General features: G+C 42.3%; 1 long non-coding RNA gene across 3 annotated transcripts in view; it reads left to right on the top strand.

Annotated features, from left to right (window-relative positions):
- The window catches only part of LOC117355909, a 169291-nt gene that overhangs the window by 131065 nt on the left and 19172 nt on the right, over window positions 1–19054 (top strand). Inside the window, exons 3-4 of one of the 3 annotated variants that reach the window (XR_004538481.1) lie at window positions 12205–12312; window positions 14680–14893. The exons of 1 other annotated variant lie outside the window; for it this stretch is intronic. This is a non-coding gene — a long non-coding RNA (uncharacterized LOC117355909). Of the gene's footprint in view, window positions 1–12204; window positions 12313–14679; window positions 14894–19054 lie in introns of those variants that run through there. One more of the 3 variants, XR_004538484.1, reaches the window with a different exon arrangement.

Here is a 19054-nt window from a genome sequence, read left to right as displayed (position 1 = left end):
AACCTTATTCAGTTCCTATATTCTCTGTGATACCTACTTTGCAGTTCTTGCTTGACCATGTGTATGAGTGAGATACCTCTCTTTTTTGGATCAGAGTAGGAAGTTCCAGAGTTTGTACAAACATCAATATTTACTTTGTTTTGGAACTTATCATGTTATCCAGAAGGATGAATATTTCTGACACATAGAACATCTAAAAGAAAACATTAAAAAGTAATCATACTTGCCATACAGTAATAAAGAATTTTTAGTCAGCCATTGAGATGCAAAGCAAATATGTATTTTGTGGTTAATTCTCAGAGAGAAACTACTTCTTTTTCTCTTTAAAAATTAGCAAGTGTAAAATATGCATGCCAAATATATCTAAATACTTTTCAGCTGATATTTGTGCAGAATAAAAAGGAGTATGCCCATGCTGTTTTCTTCCATCAGCCTAGATATAGTCTGTACCAAAATGATCTCTTTTTAACCCAAATAAAAGTACACATGCTAAGCATGTGCAGGATTTTGAGACACATGAAGGAAAGCAATTTTCAGCCTTGCTAATTTACCCAAGTAAATCTATATTAACTCCAGCCCCCCGCACCGATACTTGCGTGCCGCCGGGGAGTCAGAGACCAGCAGAGAGGAGAGGAGCGTGGGAGCACTGCTCCACCCCTCCCCCGAACCAGCAGGGGACCTCTGACAGTAAAAGAACTGCTCCAGCGACAAGAAGCCAGTTCTCCAGCCCCCCGCACCGATACTTGCAGGCCACCGGGGAGTCAGAGACCAGCAGAGAGGAGAGGAGCGTGGCAGCACTGCTCCACCCCTCCCCCGAACCAGCAGGGGACCTCCGACAGTAAAAGAACTAGCAGACCATTTCAAAAATAAGATTACCAAGATCAGAACCGCATTCAACAATACTAACACCTACCTTGACAAGATAACAACAAACCCTTCAACAGGAGAAGCCATTGCCGCAGACAGAAGCTGGACAGTCTTCCCCATATTACATTGGTCGGATATGAATCGACTCTACAAAAAATACAGCCAAGCTTCTTGCGACCTAAATAACTGCCCCAACTACCTGTTATCAAACTCCTCCACCACATTCAGAGCCAACCTTATGCTATGGATTCAAACCACATTAACAGAAGATCAATTCCCTCAAGACCTTGGAGAGATCATAATCACCCCAATCATGAAAGACTACAAAGGCCCAGTAGATAACCCCTCCAACTACAGACCAATCGGTTCAATACCAATATACATTAAAATAATAGAAGGTCTAGTTGCACAATACCTCACCAACTACCTGGAAGACCATAACCTACTTCACCCCTCACAATCAAGATTTCGAACCAACCACAGCACAGAAACACTACTTGTAACACTACTAGACACAGCTCGACAGCAAATTAGCAAAGGCAAAAAGATGATGCTAATCCAACTTGACCTCTCCGCAGCATTTCACCTGGTCGACCACTCCATACTGCTACAGATACTTGATGCCATTGTGATCTCAGGCAAGGTCTACAATTGGTTCCAAGGATTCCTCAAATCAAGAACCTACAGGGTAAAGTCCAATAATATCAAATCAGAACCATGGTCCATCCTTGCGGAGTTCCACAAGGATCACCTCTATCACCTATGCTCTTTAACTTCTTTATTTCCTCCCTTGGAGCCACTTTAGATAACTTAAATGTTACATCCTTCAGCTACGCAGACGACATCACCATACTCCTCCCCTTCGACCCATCAGAGCCCACCACTACAGCAAAACTGGAAATAACCCTAGATGCAGTGGAAAAATGGATGGTAGACCACAAACTGAAACTAAACTCAGATAAAACAAAATTCCTTCTGCTCGAAAAGGCCCAAACTCCCACCATTACAGAACTGAAAATTAAAAACACCAAATACCCAATACAGCCCAAACTCAAACTCCTAGGAGTAATGATAGACAGATGCTGCACAATGCAGTCCCAAATCAATAAAACATCCCAGAAAGCTTTTTTAATTATGAGAAATCTACGTAAAATAAGAAAATTCTTCGACCCAGCACAATTCAGGCTAATTGTCCAATCCCTAGTCTTAGGTCTACTGGACTATTGCAATTCCCTCTATCTCCCTTGTCCTGCCAACATGATAAAACAACTTCAGACTATACAAAACACTGCCCTCAGACTGATCTACTCCCTGAGAAAATATGATCATATTACAACTGCCTTTCTAGACTCTCACTGGCTACCTATGCAAGCACGAATTCAATTCAAATTCTACTGTCTATTATTCAAAGCATTAAACGGCTCCGCCCCCCCTATCTAAACAACCGCCTAAACCAGATCCTCACCTCAAGACAAAGAAGAACTCCAAACCCTTTTGCCTTCCCTCCACTCAAGGGCACTCACCGCAAAAAGATGTTTGATAACCTTCTGGCGACGCAAGCAGCAAAACTTAACCACTCCTTCTCCAACCTGTTGACGGCAACGGGCGACTTCAAAACTTTTCAAAAAGAAATCAAAACCCTACTTTTCAAAAAATTTATCCTGATATCTTAACCCAACCCTTCCCCCTCCTCCTAGATAAATTCTCCCCCAAAACCTCCACTTAAATAATCTCTTCCTCCCCAAAACACCAACCAAGTATTCAGATCCCTGAAATGTAACGTAATCTTATTTGTACTCTAACTGATATAACTGATGTACTGTGTGATATAACTATTTGTTATATCACACAGTAAGTACAGTCAATTTAATATTCAATTTGCAAGTTCTTCCAGAATTAATCCAGCTACCTCTCCTCCCTTGTAACAAAAACAAAAAAAAAACTGTTGTAACTTCACTGGAAATGTCCAGTTAGCTCTTTTGTAATCCGCCTTGAACTGTAAGGTATAGGCGGAATAGAAGTCCCTAATGTAATGTAATGTAAATGGCTTTTAAAATTACACTCTCTATGTAATTATTTATTGAAAAGGATGGGAATGTTCAAATTTTTATATTTAAATTAGGCTCACGTTTCTGAAATAGGCTGTGTATAGATAGCTGTTCTGCATGCTGTTTTAGATTCTTCACTCTGCAGTTTTTCAGTTTATATTTAATATTTTTTATCTTTTCATTGCTTTTTATTCTTTAATTATTTAGGGATGCATTTTGATTAAAAATGTGATTAGATAAACAATTAAAAGTATGTCCGTTCCCCCTCCCCACTGTGGCTCCTAGTGATTCTAGGCAGTGGAAGGTTAAGGGAATTGCTCAGAGTTACAAGGAGCTGCCATGGGAAAATAAATAAATAAATGGCATACTTTAATCGCATAATTAAAATTTTAATTGAAATTCAGCCCTAATATTTATTTATGTGAAAAGTATATAGAGCTGATAATTTTAGGAATGATTCTTAAAAGGTTGCTTAGAATCTGAGCCTGCCGAGTGCCCGCCGCTGCCGCAGGAAGGAGCATTCGTCTGGGCAGATAAACAAGCTTCAAGCAGAGAATGGGAATGGCACATTTCCCAAAGAGCTTCAGAGAATGTTTGCAGATTACAAATAGAAGAGAGATCCTCCAGAAGGCTTTATATATCCTTTCAGTTCTTATTTATTTAGTTGCCATAACATTTTCTGAGCAACGACTCAGCAGCATTAGAATAACTATCACATATTGTGATGACTAAAAATTTGACTGCTAAAAAAAAAAAAGGAATCTGAATTAAAGGGTGCACAACACAACCCATCCTATATAGAATAGCATTTGGTGCCAGATTATATAAACCGCGCATATGCACACCTACACTGTAGATGCCACTCCACACAGTTGTCAATTAATTACTAGGCGCCTCTTATAGAATTACGCCTTGAGTTAGGCATCAGTATATTAGGCCAGGTTTTACCTAGCCTAGTTTACCGGCACCTATCTCTGATACCTAGTGATGCCTAACTAAACCATGCCTCTTCTCTGCTAATAACGACACCTACTTTTTCGAGAGACGTCATTAAGCATCCTAAGAGTTCCGCACAGAACTCTTAATTGGTAATTTTTTTTTTTTTTAATTGGCTTAAAACTGGCATGGTCAATTACCATGCTAATTAAAAAAAAGTTGCATGTGGATTGTGAAGTTAAGGTGCCTCTGTCTCCTGGAAGAGATGATAGAGAAAGCGACTATGTCTGAATTCAAGAAAGCGTAGGATAGGCACATGGGATTTGTTAGAGAGAAGAGAGAATGGCTACTGCGGATGGGCAGACTGGATGGGCCATTTGGCCTTTATCTGCCATCATGTTTCCGTATTTTTAATGTAGGCCTAATTATTTTGGCACTGAATTTTGAATGCCATATATATAATTCCCTCCTAAATGTGCAGCTACTGCATAGTAAAGTCCCACGCTGAGCCACAATAACTGTAAATTTTACTGTGGCTTAGTAAGTGTCCCTAAATCCTGATCCCATAGGGATATACAGTACATTCATTTGAAATAATATAGGAATTATCAACTGAACACTTATCTAATATCAGGAGACAACAACTTCAGGCACCAGTAGTAGCTCATTGGGTGTTGACAGGGCACTCCATATAGGAGTTTTGTTACGCTGTCATAAAGCAGATTAGAAGCTTCAGGGGTGGTGATACATCCCATAGGTTGTTAGTGGAGGAACACTGATTTTTTTTTTTTGAATGGCAGACATTAAATTCAAGGGGTTTAAATGAAGAAATCGAGTGGTTCCAGTTTTTAGGGTTTCATGTTTACATCATGCAGGTGGGGGTGATCTTTTCTCTGATTTGGGGTTATAATGAAGAAAGTAAAGTTAACCAATCAAATGCAGAGGTGCCCTGTGTTGTCAGTACCTCTTTAGTTAGAAAAAAGCTATTCAGCGGCTCTTCTGTCCAAAGCTTTGCTCACTCTGCAGGTTTTCCTTTTGAACCAAGTAGGATATTAACATGATTTATGGTAATAGACACACTTTGATCGATGTATTTTGTAACAGTATTTGAGATGTTTTTTTGTTTTTTTTTAAATATCTGTATTAGCGATTGCAACACAGAACCCCTCTTTTACTAAGGTGCGCTAACCGGTTAGCGTGCGCTAAATGCTAACGCGTCCATAGACTAACATGCACGCGTTAAATCAATTAGCGCACCTTAGTAAAAGAGGGCCAGAGTGTACAGGCATCCAACAAGGCTCACAATAAGTACAAACTGTATGAGAAACTTAAACAGACAGTATACAGGAAAATGATTGTGACATCTTTATACATTGTGGTGGTGTGTATGTGGTGCGCATGCCGAGATTTGGATGGTGTGATTGTGCTTCGAGAACGTGAATTGCAATTGGGGGAGGAGGAATTCTATGGTACCAAAAAGAGATGTATTAATGTTTATGAAACCCTAAGGTTTATAGTACGGTTTGGTATTATAATATACAAATTTCTGTTATACGCAGTGCCCACTCCTGACGAAGCACATGTGAAACTCGAGTAGAGGGGTTGCAAAACAGGTTTTAAATATACTCGTTCGTATGGAGTGACTGGAGCTGGATGTTTGTATGAGCGCTGGAAGTTTTGGAGTAGAGAGCTGCACGGGAACGGGGATGACGGGAATCCCGCGGGACCCGCGGGGATCCCGTGGGTTCCCCCTTTGGGTCATGGGGATCCCGTGGGGACGCCCCCTAGGGTCACGAGGATCCCGGGGGGACGCCTCCGAGGGTCGCGGGGTTCCTGCGGGGTTGGATCGCAGTGCACTCGAGCCGCGAGGGTAGTCTCCTCTTCCTTACCTGCCCTGTCGCAGCACACAGCCGAACGGAAGTCTTCCCGATGTCAGCGCTGACTTCGGAGGGAGGGCTTAAGCAAAGCCCTCTCTTTCTCCGACGTCAGCGCTGACATCAGGAAGACTTCCAGTCGGCTGTGTGCGGCAGGGCAGGTAGGAAGAAGGCAATGGCGTACAAAAGAGGGGGGAGGGGGAGGTCCGCCCCGGAGAATGTGCACAGCCGGTCAGGTCCCCCGATCGACCGACAACAGGCCCGGCCGACAAACCTCCCTGCCCTGTAAATTACCTCTTATAGCAGCTTCACTACTCCAGCTGCTGTAAGAAGGTAATTTAGATTCGCGGCTACAGGACAAGGAGATTTGTCCGACCGGGCCTGTTCTGTTGTCGGTCGGGTGGGGAAGTGCAACAAAGGTAAGGGGCAGGGAGGGAGGAAAGGTGGAGTGGAGAAGAAAAGATGCTTAAAGGGGGAGAAGGCCGCTGAAAGCACTGGGGAAGACAAAGGGGTGGAGAAGGATGCTGCCTGACAGGACATGGGGAAGATGGGGGGGATAAGGACACTGAAAGGGAATGGGGAGAAGACGCTGGCAGGGAAGAAGACAGAGGTGCCAGACTATGGGGGGAGCGGAGGGAAAAAGATGGGTGCCAAACCAATTTGGGAGGGGGGAGAAAGGGAGAGGCACAGTAACAGAGCAAATGGAAGACACAGAGAGAAGAGAGACAGTGGATGGAAGGAATTGAATGAGAACATGAAGAAAGCAGAAACCAGGCAACAAAGGTAGAAAAAAAAATTCTTTTTTTTTTTTTTTTTTTTTGCTTCAGGATAAAGTAGTATATTAGTTGTGTTGATAAAAATTTATAACTCAAAGTATAAATATATTGGAGATGAAATTCAAATAAACAATTCACTAACTTTATAATGTATCAAATAAAGTGAATTAAATAATTTAATTAAATAAAGTGTCTATATTAAAAAATAATGAATTAGAGTGCTCAGTGTGATATCTTATTCAAAACCAGCAGGTTAATAGAATAAAGATGTATTGTCATTACATCATTGCACTCACCTACCTACAGCCCTGAACACCTTGTTGAGTGTAAGTTTGTTCAAGCAGACTTGTATCAATAATGAATATAAAATATAAAAAGAAACTTAGCTGAATTCAGAAGATAATGATTAGCAGATGAAAGATTTAAAGTTCACCACTATCAAGTATATTTGCTCAAGATGATCGTAAGTATCCTTATGAACTATTTATAGGTACTGGAGGACGTGCAATGAACTATTCCTTGTTGTTATAGCTGGTTGAGAAGTAATTGTACTAAAACAAGTAAGTCCCCAAATCAAAAACAACTGCTGAAAACTTGTCCAAAATCAACATGTGAAAAAACTCCTTAGCGTGAAAACATACAAAGTCCAACATTTTCCTCAACACCGATCGTGCTTCACCAAAAATCGCGTCATCAGGAGGAAAAAACTGAAAATAAACATAAAACACAAAATATAAAGAATAAAAATAATGCAGTTATCAGATGTCAAAAGTGTTCAAAAAATATAACGTATAAACTCATGATCTAAATTACCTTCGGATCTCCTAATGGAGGGAACACGCCATCAGAAAATCTCAACAAAAAAGCTGAATCAACGTATGACGTATAGACGTATTAGCGTGTATAGAGATATATAAGAACGTCAAATAATCACATGATATGAAACGTCATAATGATGTATTATTATACTTGGCTGGAAACTATTAGTTGACAATTATCTAATGGTCCATTCTATTTCTTTATTAAGACCACTAGGAATTACTGTTTTCCAGGTGTAAATTAAACGTTGTTCATGATATAAAAGAGTATGAGAGATATCACCCTGTCTATTAGATTTAAATTGCCTGATTACACAGAATTTGAGATCATTCAAAGAATGGCCAGCTGAATACCAATGGTCAGTTAAAGGAGCTTCTGATTTGTTAATACGAATACTGCTTAGATGTTCCCCTATCCTTAATTTGATAGCCCTTTTAGTTTGACCTATGTATATTTTGTTACAAGGACAGAAAATTCCATATATTACTTGGGAGGTATTACAATCAGAACGGCCCCGTAAATAGTAAAATTTATTCGTATTAGGTATCTTAATACGATCAATAGTCAAAGAATGACAGCAATATTTACATCTGCCACAACTTGTGTGTCCCGTTGACTCAACATTAGAGACTCTGGTAGAAACCCGTTTACAAAGTATGTATTCTTCCCAATTAATATTTCCAAATTAATAAAGTCTTTTTGCTTATTTTTAAATGGGTTTCTACCAGAGCCTTTAATTCAGTAGCATAATTAAATGAAATAACTATTTCTGTAGTTTATAGGGACGGGCGGGGATGTAGGGGATTCCTCACGGGGACGTAGGGGATTCCTCGCGGGGACGGGCGGGGACAGAGGAATTCCTCGCGGGGACGGGTGGGAGTCCTCACGGGGACGGGTGGGACTTTGGCAGAGACGGGTGGGATTTCTGTCCCCGCGCAACTCTCTATTTTGGAGACACATAAATCTTTTAGAAAATATTTACATTCTGAAAAAAATACCAGGTACCTTTCTATGCCTAAAATGTAATGCAAGGCAATGTTTCAGACGTCAACAAAGAGAGTGAGGGCAGCAGTATTTGTGGAGTGGAATTTTAGAAAGTACTTCCTACTCAGAATAAGGATGCCAAGCCTGTGCATCAGTCACAGACATCCATTTCTCGTGTATTTCAAAATAGTAACTGCCAACAAAAAGCCTTTTCTAAAATACATGAGAAATGGATGTCCGAGTGCTGGATACATCCAGCATGAAAGGTCATTTTACAAAACGAAACATCTAAACCAGTGGTTCCCAATAGAGAGTTGCGTGGGGACAGAAATCCCACCCATCCTCGCCAGGATCCTCTCCGTCCCCACCTGTCCCCATCAGGATCCTCTCCGTCCCCGACAGGATCCTCTCCGTCCCCACCCATCCCCGCAAGGAATTACTTCCATCCCTACCCGTCCCCATAAAAACAGCAATTACTTCTGACAGGATCATCAATTCCACAGTTTCTTTTGTGTTTGTGCTGCTGTTTTCCTTGTGGAATCTCTTTGATGGAATCCTTTTTTTGTTTTCTGTTCAGGTAATTAACTTATAAACCCCCTCTTTTACTAAGGCTGACGTGTCCATTATATTATATGGACGAACCCTGCTTCCAAAGCCTTCCATCCCCGTGGGAGTCCCGTTGGCTAGAGGGGGGTCCCCGTGGGAGTCCCGTGGGCCAGAGGGGGGTCCCCGTGGGAGTCCCGTGGATTAGGGGGGATTCCAGCGATCCCCGTTCCCATGCAGACCTCTAGTTCCTAACCTTGCCTGGAGGACCACCAGCCAGTTGGGTTTTCGGGATAGCTCTAATGAATATGCATGGGGCAGATTTGCATGCCTGTCACCTCCATTATATGCAAATATCTCTCATGCATATTCATTAGGGCTATTCCAAAAACCTGACTGGCTGGTGGTCTTCTAGGACAGGGTTGGGATCTACTGATCTAAACTATGAACAAGGTGAAACATTCAGCCACTTGGAGGAATAGTTTTCAGTAGCCAACTACGTCGCAGGAACCAACATAGAGATCCAGATGTTGCTAGTTCAAACCCACTGCAAGTTTTTATAATTTGTGTTTCCTTAAAAAAAAAAAAATCAAGAAAACTTGTGAGTTCTCAGGGGACAGGAAAATACCTGCTGTGACTTCCCTTACTCCCTCCAATGGAGAATTGCTCAATCAGTGTATTTTTCTGTACTATTGGAGATGCTGATGACTTTCATTAATGATCATTTTTCAATATTAGCAGAACAGCTGCCTTCCCCAAAGCGCTGGGAGCATCCTCATGTGCATAAAGGCCCCCTTTTATCAAGCTGCATTAGGGTTTTAGCGCACGCCGCATAGGAATTCTATGAGCGCCGGAGCTTTTACTGCAGCGGTCCACAATGAAACAAAAACTCTTACGTGGCTTGATAAAGGGGGGGGCAAAGTGAAAAACCTTAGTGCACCTTAATACGTTTTTGTTCCAACATCCAGAAGCAAAAGTTGCACGTGGAGTCCATTATAGAATTGTAGCATAACAGATATAATAAGCACCTATATTGTAGGCATGGTCACCTACACCAGCCATATTGCTGTTGTAAAGTATTCACACCTAAATGCGCATAAGTGTGAGTCCTGCCTTTGCTCTGCCCAGACATTAACCATGTGTATGCCCACCTGCTACATATGCACTATGTAAGATAGGCACACATTTAGGCCCAGATTCTGTAAAAGACACCTAAAGTTAGGTGCCTAAGTGGCACATCTAGTTGATTTAGGTGCATAACCAACCCCCCCCCCCCCCCGCCCGCCCTCTTTTACTAAGCCGCAGTAGAGGTTTCTTCTGTGACCCGGAGCACTAAATGCTCCAAAGCTGCTCCGATGCTCATAGAAATATGAGTGTCGGAGCAACATTGGAGCATTTAGTGGTCCGAGCCACAGTAGAAACCTCTACCACTGCTTAATAAAATGGGGGAGGGGTTAATTTTTTTAACGATTTTAATCAGCATTGATAGCAATTTTTTTTTTTAAATTCTTTATTTATAGATTTTAACATTTGGCAATCATTGCAAGTCAAAATAAAGAATAAATACAATGTAAACTGAAAATGAAATTCCAAATTATATACATTATTACATAGTATAGTTAGTCCTCTATAAATCTGGTCAGAAGCTGCGTATAACTGAAATTTAACTAAAGAAAATTAGATAAAAGGAAATAAAGAGGAGGCTTCACTGCCCTTGAACATTACCTTTCTGAGCTACCTTAAAGACAGTAAGCCTTCGATTGCTCTTTAGCAGAAATAAACTTAGGGCTTCTTTTACGAAGGTGCGCTAGCGGTTTTATCGCGCGCACCGGATTAGCGCATGTTATTGCACGCGCTAACTGAAAATCTACCGCCTGCTCAAAAGGAGGCGGTAGCGGCTAGCGCAAGGGGCAATTTAGCGTGTGCTATTCCGTGTGTTAAGCCCCTAGCGCACCTTCATAAAAGGAGCCCTTAGACAACTGTTTCAGTTCATTAAAAACATATCTATTACCACTATACTGTATATCAAAAACGCACTTACAGGGGTATCTAAGAACAAAGGTTGCCCCTAACTATATAGCAGCGGTCTCAAACATGCGGCCCCCCCAGGGACTATTTTGCGGCCCGCGATCTGTCCTCGCCTAAAGCAGGGGTCCCCAATCTGCTTCCCTTCCCACTGCCCTCCCCCAAGCCACCGCAATCGGGGAACAGGCCAGCGCCCGAGGTCTTAGCTCTCCCTGCATATCTTCCCCAGCTCGGAGCCAACCAATTCTCGCCACCTGACGTCAATTCTAATGTCGGGGAAGAAGATCCGGGCCTGCCAATTGCTGCCTGGCTGGCCCGGAAGTTCCTCCCTGATGTTAGAATTGACGTCGGGTGGTGTGAATTGGTCGGCCCCGCGCTGGGGAAGATAAGCAGGGGGAATTAAGACCTCAGCGCTGGCCTGTTCCCCGATTGTGGCGGCAGCAGCCTGTTTCCCGATTGCGGCAGTGGCGGTCTGTTACCTGATTGCGGCGGTGGCGGCCTGTTCTCCAATGGTGGTGGCTTGGGGGAGGGCAGGGAGAAGTAAAGAAAGAAAGGGGGGACAGGGAGACAGAAAGAAAGAAGGGAAACGGGACGCAGACAGAAAGGGGCATGGAGAGAGAAAGACAGAAATAAAGGGTGGGCATGGAGAAAGAAAAAAAGAGAGAAAGTGGGCACGGAGAGAGAGAGAAAGACAGACATATAGAAAGAATGGGGGCATGGATAGAGACAGAAAGAAAGAAGGGGGCAGGGTGAAAGAAATAATAAAAAGTTGGGGAAGGGAAGGAGACAGATGCCAGTCCAGGGGAAAGGAAGGAAGGAGGGAGGGAGGGAGAGAAATGAAAGAAAGAGATGTCAGACCATGGAAATAGGGACAGAAGAAGAGAGAGATAGAAGGGAAGGTAAGACATGGAAACGTAGATTTTGAAAAGAAAGCAGAAAAATGGAATATTAAGTTAATGCCAAAGATGGATGCAATATAGTAAAACAAACTGGCTTCAATAGAAGAAAAGGAGTGATTGAGAAGTGACCCAATTAGGCTTGAAAAACTGCTCAGAAATATGAAACTCTGAAGGGAAGGCTGTTAAACCTCCCTTGGAGAAGAGTTCACCTTCCAGTCACTGCAAACTTAACAAGTTTAGGGGCACATTCAAAAACTCCAAAGATGTTTGAAAAAACAAAGTTTCAAAGTCTTTCTGTTTTATGCAAGAAATGTCTTCATTTGGTAAAAGTTAAAACTGCCACCACTGAGTTACTTACTATATCCAATCCTCTTTCTGGTTTCCATTTTGTTTGTTACACTACACCCTGTACCTTGCATCTTTGCAAATAAAGATGGTTGCAAGGCAGAAAGTAAAGACGGAGAGAAAACCAGTCAAAGGACAAGAAGACCCTGGAAACATAGTTAAATGCACAGAAAAATAAAGTCACCAGACAACAAAGGTAGGGAAAATGATTTTATTTTCAATATAGTGATTGAAATGTGTCAGTTTTGAGAAAGGAAAGATATTAAACTTTAAATGTGAGGGCCTCAGAAAAAACAGTTAATGACAATTTTAACTGTTAAAGGAAAGATTTATAAACTATAAAGAGTTTTACCTCATGCAAAGTTGTCATTTTTTTAATAAGACATTAACTATTTTTTCTGCGGCCCTCCAAGTACCTACAAATACAAAATGTGGCCCCACTAAGGGTTTGAGTTTGAGACCACTGCTGTATAGCCTGAGGTCTCAAAATAAGAAAATGTTTCCTTCTCCTCTGAGTAGGATACATTCTTATGGTATTTGTCAAAAAAGGAACATCTTTATTTTTAAAAAACATAAGAACATCTTCAGCATCCATTTGATAGCAAATTTAATTGGCTCAATAATTAGCATAAATCAAAATTAATTGATAGGCATCTACCAGAAAATGGGCATGGTAAGGCATCTACCAGATCTTGGGCATGTTTTCTATGTAGGCGCCCAAACTTAGGCACGGATATTTAGACCTAGAAAACCCTGGCATAAATAGGGGGCGCCTAAGGTTTTGATGCCTACCGGTGCCCAAGTCCAATTTAGGCTCCATTAGGTACGATCCTATAAACGGCGCCTAACTGAAGACTGAGAGCCACAATGAATCGCATTCCTCAGCACCTAATTTTTAGACATCATTTATAGAATCAGGGCCTTAAAGAATAATTCTTAAGCAGATTTGTGTGTAGGGTTACCAGATTTTCAAGAATGAAAATCTGGACCTATGGCCCTGCCCCCCCCCAGGCCCGCCCTATTCTGCCCTAGTCACACCCTGTTCCGCCCCAGCCCCGCCCCCTCAACCTGGTCACTTGATGGGAGGGCTTCTGTGCATGCGCTGGTGTGGCGGGATGACATCACACACATGCATGCGACATCACTGCATTGCATCCACACATGCACTGATGCCGTTCCGATGTCGCTGCTAGGTAGAAGCTTTTCAAATCCCAAAGTGCCCGGCTTTGAAAATCCGTCCAGACCCCTGAACATGTCCTCAAAAGGAAGACATGTCCAGGGAAATCTGTGCATACTCAACACATAAATGTAAGCACCTTATTTGTAGAATTTCCCCCTTCGGGTCAATTTCAAATATGGATGGTGAATTTTGGATTTAATCTGTGCCACCTTCAACCTTGAGGATGAGGAGGGGTAAAAGGAAGGAGAATTGCAAAATCTCCAATTATGTGGGCAACATTAAATTTGTTTTCATGTGCATTGGATTAAATCAAAATAGGAGTTAATTTGACAAATTCTACCCCATCTCGACCTTGATTCACATTTTTGATCCTTGTCACAAATTTGGAAAATGGTGCCCAATAGATTATGCTGAACTTGCTTTCTGATATAAATTTCTATCTGAAGCCACAGATTGGATGGACACTGGACATTCTTCTTAGATTGCAAGTGAATGAATCTGATGTGATTGCTAGCAAAATGCCCTGGTGGTTGTTATTTAAAAATCATTATCATATGATACTGGGCTGTTTGGTATGGCAATGAGAGCAAAAAGTCAGATTTCTACAAATAAAAACAAATTATTACTTATAATGACTGGGGTTGCCATTCAACAAATTGCTTATAATTGGAAAAATTGGAGTAGATTAAATTATAATTTTTGGTGGAATTCCTTATGTCATGTTTATAAAATGGAGAGATTTATTGCAATACAGCGGGGATGTTTCAGGAAATTTCAAGATGTGTGGGAGCCATTAACAAAATATTGTACTGATTAGATGATATTTTTTCCCTTAAATTTACAAGTTCAATTGTGAGAGGGGGAGGGAGGTAATTTTATTGTTACTTATTGTATAAGGTATTGATTATATGATAGGAAAGGGTGGGAAGGGTGGGAGATAAGAGCATATCATTTATACCATTGATGATTATTAAGTGATATATTTATTGTTAATTTGTTTGAACATATTGTCACACTTATTGTAAGTTTGAAAATGAATAAAAAATTTTAAAAAAAAATCAAGGGTCTTATTAAAAATCAAGGACACATTTCTTAAAAGGCCAAAGTACAGCAAGCAATGTAAATCTCTAGTGACCTAAATTAAAATATGCTGGAGTAGAGCTGGCATAAAATGATAAATAAAAATCCAGGGTGAGACAGACTAATCCAAGTTGGCAGCCAGTTAGAACACAGAGTCTCAAGATTTCAGCAATCTTGGCAGTTTGTAATAACTAATAGCAGTTGTTGGTATAGTAGTGGCTGACTGAATGCAGCAGAGCTCATTGACCATGCAAGTTATATAGGCATTAATAGACTTGAAATATTTGTTTCTCTTTTTTTCAGGGAAATAGAGAGATCATCTAAGCAAGGTGTGTGTATCATCTAAGAAAATAACATTGGTCAATACTCATTTTGGTGCCTAAAATGTTAAGACTTGTTTCTGGATATATTTGTCCTGCTGATTCCAAAAATGGCACCAGTTTTCTCCTATCAGTTTTAGTTTTTGAGATACAGAACATGTGACTGTACCACTCTTCACTCTGCTCGTCCATTAAAAAATCAGGATATTTTAATGTAGTGTTTAATATCTTTTAAGCATGAAGGAAACATATTCAAAATTAAAAGAAAAGTGTACAACATAAAAATCTACTTATTTCATACCAAAACCACAAGTTTATGATAGAAACTTTCCAGTCATTTGACACACAAGAAGCTCCTTTTGTAAGACTTCCGAAAGTGGGATTTTCCAGGGTAATCCCACATAAGATTCCAATAATAGTCTGCCATCAAGTGTGCATTCCATCTTCCTTGGTATCTGGCTACCATTTTTATGTCTTGGTGAAATCTTTCACCTTGCTCTTTGCTTTAGTCACCAAGGTTTTCTGGAAAACAATCTAAGTGACTGTGTAGATAATGGACTTTAACACTCATGTTACAGCCAAACCTACAGAAATGAAAGAGCATATCCTCTACTAATTCTGTGTAGTTGTCTGCCTTCTTGTTGCCAAGAAAGTTTTCACAACAGGAACAAATGAAAACCAGGCACATGATTCAATTTCATTCATTGATGCGCTATGTATTCAATGCATGAACCGTCTTTATTCAAAGCCTTTATAAATTATTTCATCAGGCCTAGCTTTATATGTAGTGGTGGCAGTATGATTCTATCTCGTGCTACCAAAGGTTCATTGATTACCTTTTGTCCTCCAGCCACCATATATTCCCTCAGAGGCCAATCTTTTTTTGCCCAATATTCATGTTTGGCTCTACTATCCAAAGGCATAAAAAGCAAAGATACTTTGTGTAGCCACTTTGTTGACCAAGAAGAAAATGAACCATCTTGAACTTTACATAAATAACCCATTGATGTTCTTGGTATTTATCTTTTCCAAGACAAAAGAGATGGCCTTGTACTCTTCTTTCATCCTGGTGGAGTGACTGATTGGAATAGAACCATAATTATTGTGCTGCAGATTGCGTCTACAAGCGTGTTTTTAACTCAGTGTCCTACTAGTCAAGTGTCCCCTGAGGAAGGTGTCAACTATACGCCGAAACTGGGATCCTTGCTGGGACCAACTTTAATAAAGACTCATTTATTTGGTTGAAAAGATGTCTCCCTTGCCTTTATATTGCCTGGTTATAGTCTAAGGCAGGGGTGTCCAACCTGTGGCCCCATGAAGTATTTTGTGCGGTCCCAGCCGAGGGCAATGCAGTGTTTTCCTCTGCTTCCCCCGGGTGTTTACCATCTTGCCGGCTCCCTCTTTTTGCTGCAGCGTTTGTGCGGCCCCAGATATTTTTTTTTTTCCTACCAATGCGGCCCAGGGAAGCCAAAAGGTTGGACACCCCTGGTCTAAGGCAAGGTGCTCTTCTGTTTGCTTGCCCTTATTTAAAAGAACACATTTCAAACTACGTTTTGAACTGTCGATGAAAAGACGCCACTCACTTGGGTTATATTGTGAAAGACCCATTTTCTTCAGACGGTTTCCAATGTCTTTTCAGAATACTAAGTTGTTGTCTTCAGTAAAGAATGGCAGCAAGTCCTTTTCTCTCCTTCGATAAAATATAATTTTCATTCCAAGCGGAAGTGCATTATTTTCCTTTAGTTTGGAGGCAAGCAATTCAGAAGACTCCTTGAAAAGATTTAAGTCCCTAATCAGATCACTTGGTTTATTCTGGTCAAAACATTCACTATGTGAAGTTGTTTGGGAATCACTGTCACTGCCCCCACTTTCTTTACCTTGTGCGATATCAGACATGCAAGACATCCTCAGAGAGCTGTAGTAGTTCACGGAAAGGTGGGACGGGTACAAGATCTATGTGCGGAACAGGTCTCCTGGCTGAAGGTAGATCAAGATTAGACCACTTGTCACGATTATATCGATTGATGCCTATGATATTAACAATGCAAAAATAACAGTTACGAAGTGGTTTTTTGGTTCCCTCCAAACCATTGGTATTACAAATTTCAGGCAGCTTCTTTTCTATTTGTCCACTGGCACATATGCTCCGTACAAGTTTTGCATTCAATATGAGGAGCCCATAGCTTATCTGCATCTCCAAGCTTGACACCAAAATAACTTGCATATGCTCTTTTTACAAACACGTGTTGGGTCCAAAGTTCCCAACTGATTGGGTCCTACATGTTTTTATGTGGATTATCAAGCTGATTTTACAATAAAGTCCATATCAGGAACATCAACTCTCCGCAGCAATTTTTTGCTTTTGTTGGACTTTTATTCTGTGGAAACAGGGTCAATTTCTTGTTTTGCATGTAATTTTTTGTATTACATGTAAAGCATAATCTTGTGATATATTTGTATTCAGTGAGGGGCATTTTCAATAGGATGTATAAGTCTGAGGTTGGATGTTTTGGGCAAGACATCCACAAACCAAGGAGAAAAAAATATCCATTTTTAAAATTGCCATACATCTATCTTTTGTTTTTGAAAATGACCTAGGTATAAGTTTCTATCTTTTTTGGCCATTTTCAAAACTAAGAATGTCCCCATGAAAAATGCACAAAAAGCAAGTTTTGTAAATGTACCCAAATACCTTGTCTGATCATGGCAGAGGAATCCTCATAAGCTGAGCTGATTTTGGAGATTCCTGCCAGCTCAGCTGATGGGGATTCCTCCTGCCAGGATCAGCTGAGCCATAAGAACATAAGAATTGCCGCTGCTGGGTCAGATCAGTGGTCTATCGTGCCCAGCAGTCCACTCACACAGCGGCCCCTAGGTCAAAGACCAGCGTTCTAAATGAGTCCACCTTCATACGTTCTGGTTCAGCAGGAACTTGTCTAACTTTGTCTTGAATCCCTGGAGGGTGTTTTCCCCTACAACAGCCATGGAGCCCTATATCCATCCCCCAATATTTCTGGACCCCCCCCCCCCCCACATCACCCAATACCACCAGACATCATGGGATGGGACACAGGACACCCCCCCTCCCACACACATCACCTGATACCCATGACCTAATGGCACCCCACACACAGACATCACCCGCACCCCTGTACCTTCTGCTACAAAATTGGCAGGAGGTAAGCCCACTCCCTCCTACCTACAGGGCCATGTGCTGAGAATGATGGGCCTTCCCCTTCCTAATGCATCTTGGGATACAGTGGGAGGGGCCTAAGACCCTGAGGCCCTGATTCTGAAAAGTGCCATCCTGATTTTAGGCAGCTGTAGGCGTCCTACAGCTGTCTAATCAACCAATCGGGATGCACGTTTTAAAAAAAAATGCTCCCCAGGCAGGCCGCCTATATTGAAGGCGCCTCTGGGAGCCTAGGGAGGCCTGCAAGACACCTAAGCTCGCCTAAAGGCGAACCTAGGTGGCCCTACGCGTCTCCCTAGTAGAGGAAGAAACGCTTAAAATGTAGGCCAGCAAAATGCTGGTCTACATTGTAAGTAGACGCAGCCGCTATACTTATCACGGCAAGAGATCTCCCTGCTGCAATAAGTATAACGGCCGCGGCCGCCTGTCCCATCACCAGCAGGAGGATGCCCAACTCCTCCTGCCGGAACCCCGGACCCCCCCTCCCCCCAAACTCGTAATCGCCGGCAGGAGGATGCCCAACTCCTCCTGCCGGAAAGCTGGACCCCCTCCGGACACCCCATGCTAACGACCCCCCCAACTAACCTTTAAATGTTGGTCGGATGGATGGGTCTTGCTGCCGTCCAGCTGACAGGCCCGCCTTGTGGAAATGAGACGGGCCCGCCCCTTCCCGGCCCATCCCCGCTAAATCTAAGGCCTGATTGGCCCAGGCTCTAGAAGTCTGGACCAATCAGGCCTTAGGCATAGCGGGTCCGCCCATCCCCACTAATTCTAAGGCCTGATTGGCCCAGGCTAGGCACCTGGGCCAATCAGGCCTTAGATTTAGCAGGGATGGGCCGGGAAGGGGGCGGACCCGTCTCATTTCTACGAGGCGGGCTTGTGAGCTGGACGGCAGCAAGACCCGTCCAGCTGATCAACATTTAAAGGTTAGTTGGGGTCGTTAGCATGGGGGGTCCGGAGGGGGTCCGGCTTTCCGGCAGGAGGAGTTGGGCATCCTCCTGCCGGTGATTACAAGTTTGGAGGGGAGGGGGGTCCGGGGTTCCGGCAGGAGGAGTTGGGCATCCTCCTGCCGGCGATTACAAGTTTGGGGGTTGGGGGGGTCCGGGGTTCCTGCAGGAGGAGTTGGGCATCCTCCTGCCGGCGATTGGACAGGCGGCCGCTATAC

The sequence above is a fragment of the Geotrypetes seraphini genome, chromosome 2 (genome assembly GCF_902459505.1).
Source record: "Geotrypetes seraphini chromosome 2, aGeoSer1.1, whole genome shotgun sequence".
NCBI lineage: Eukaryota > Metazoa > Chordata > Amphibia > Gymnophiona > Dermophiidae > Geotrypetes > Geotrypetes seraphini.
Note: the sequence above shows the minus strand (reverse complement) of the source record. Positions and strands in the feature narration are given on the sequence as shown.